This window comes from Penaeus japonicus, unplaced genomic scaffold, assembly GCF_977035675.1.
Source record: "Penaeus japonicus unplaced genomic scaffold, GWHDUDI00000001_assembly GWHDUDI00000008, whole genome shotgun sequence".
Taxonomy (NCBI): Eukaryota; Metazoa; Arthropoda; class Malacostraca; order Decapoda; family Penaeidae; genus Penaeus; species Penaeus japonicus.
This window is the reverse complement of record NW_028234410.1, coordinates 33,236,214-33,238,713: the sequence shown is the minus strand read 5'-3', so window position 1 is coordinate 33,238,713 and position 2,500 is coordinate 33,236,214. Positions and strand designations below refer to the sequence as shown.

At 34.5% G+C, this 2,500-nt stretch overlaps 1 protein-coding gene across 2 annotated transcripts in view; it reads right to left on the bottom strand.

Annotated features, from left to right (window-relative positions):
* Positions 1–2,147: 2,147 nt before the first annotated feature.
* Positions 2,148–2,500, bottom strand: part of LOC122251535 (adenylyl cyclase 78C) — a 175,442-nt gene continuing 175,089 nt past the window's right edge. For both annotated transcript variants that reach the window (XM_086539298.1, XM_086539299.1), the window contains one exon: positions 2,148–2,500. This exon is cut by the window's right edge and continues 778 nt beyond it. The gene's annotated coding sequence lies outside the window, so the exon portion shown is untranslated.

The window sequence follows — 2,500 nt, the reverse complement described above, 5'->3', positions numbered from 1 at the left end:
ACTTAACCGATTGTACATATATGAATTAATATTTGTATATTTATGTATATGTGTATATGTATATAAGTATGTATATATGTATATATTTATGTATATATATGTATATATATATATATATATATATATATACATATACATATACATATACACACACACACACACACACACACAAACACACACACACACACACACACATACATATATATATATATATATATATATATATATATATATATATATATATATATATATATATATATATACATATTTATATGTATTATATATCTATATATAGTTATATATATATACATATATAATATATCATATATATGAATACATATGTGTTGTGTGTGTGTGTGTGTGTGTGTGTGTGTGTGTGTGTGTGTGTGTGTGTGTGTGTGTGTGTGTGTGTGTGTGTGTGTGTGTGTGTGTGTGTGTGTGCATGTGTGTGTGGGGGGGAGGGGGGTTCTAGATGGCACAATCTGAAATTCAGTTACTGCATTATAAAAAGAGAAAAAAAATACATATATTCATACTGTACATACGTTAATATTAAATATCCTACATACATAAACAGAAAGAGGAAAATGCCCTCAAACAAAAAAAAACATAATACTTTTTTTTAATATCAATGCACAAAACAAGCACAACAAAGACACCAGGATGAAATAGGGTTGGACAGTTCATGTTAAAGGGGTTCTGTACGCATTATGGTTGAACAGATTACATTATAATGAATACGATGTTCATATATGATGTCACTGGCGGAAAAAAAATGATGATGATGACAATAGTGATGACAAAGTTATAGCAATGGGAATAATAGGTATAATACTGTGATAATATAGATGACATTGCAATATAGCGTATCATGATACCGATTAATAATGACGGTGATAAAACCGACTTATTTTTTGCGAAAATATTATGACAAGTAACAGTGATTATCTTGATAATAATAATAATAAGAGTAAATAAGTAATAGCAACAATAAAGAAAAAAAAAATAATGGTGATAGTATTAACAACTAAAATAAACTCTTTTAACCGAATTATTTTCCACACCTATATAACATCAGCTCGAAAAAAAGAATTGTAAAACATATAAGGATGTGAGGTTACTTTTTACGAGCTTATGACTGCGAAAAAAAATACATATATTGATTTCTAAATCCAACACTGTTTTATCTTCACATTTACACGTGTGTTAAACATGTCCATGATTGGAAATGTGGACTTTCTTATTTGTTTTTTCTTTTTTTAATACTGACACGCTTTTTTATCGCAATGCCAACTCCTAGCATTGCTAGAGTACATTACGAGACTTACGCTATATTAAATGATACTCCAGGTATGTCCGAAAATATATACATAATGGCACGATAATACACCCTTAAAAAAACAGACACAATTATGGTAGGTATACTTAATATATCTAGAGGTTAGTACTGTATATTATCCATCTATCTTTTTTAAAAAAAAGAAACATATATTTTTAAAAAACAAAGTTGTAGCATTTAAACCACAAACAGCGAATCGTAAAAACTAAAAACTAAAAAAAAAAAAAAAAAAAAAAAAAAAAAAAAAAAAAAAAAAAAAAAAAAAAAAAAAAAAAAAAAAAAAAAAAAAAAAAAAAAAAAAAAGGTTTCGGACACACCTCACTGAATATCAGAATATCACAGAAAGCTTGGAATCCGTCACACATACCACATACTAGCAGCATAGACTACTGAATTCCTAACATACACGATTCAGTTATTTGGCACTTGACATCAAAACAGACTATGGGTATCCGATTTCTATTTTCTTGGAGGCGCTGTTTTTTTATGTGTGTTTGCGTTTTGTGGGGTGGTGTGGTGTGGTGTGGTGTGGTGTTGTGGGGTGGGGTGGGGTGGTGTGGTGTGTTGTGTGGGGTGGGGTGGGGTGGTGTGGTGTGGGGTGTTGTGGTGTGGTGTGGGGTGGGGTGGGGTGGGGTGGGGTGAGGTGGGGTGGGGTGGTGTGGGGTGGGGTTGGGTATTGTGGTGTGGTGTGGTGTGGTGTGGGGTGGGGTGGGGTGGTGTGGTGTGGTGTGGGGTGGGGTAGGGTGGGGTGGGGTAGGGTGGGGTGGGGTGTTGTGGTGTGGGGTGGGGTGTTGTGGGGTATTGTGGTGTGGTGTGGTGTGGTGTGGTGTGGTGTGGGGTGGGGTATTGTGGTGTGGTGTGGAGTGGTGTGTTGTATGGTGTGGTGTGGTATTTGTGTTCTATGTTTTGGGTTCTGTCTTGTAGTTCCATTTGTGTTGTGTTGTTTTATGGTGTGGTATAGTATGATGTTCTGTAGTGTTGTGTGGTGTGGCGTGGCGTGGTAGTTTGTTATGGTTAGGTGTGGTATGTTATGCTATCCTGCGTTATGTGTATGAGAGTGTGGTTATGTGCGTTTAATTATGCAGATGTGCGCGTTTTATTCTTTAAACATGCGTCACATTGTGCTTGCGCATACTTTGTTTATTCATTTTCTTTTATCTA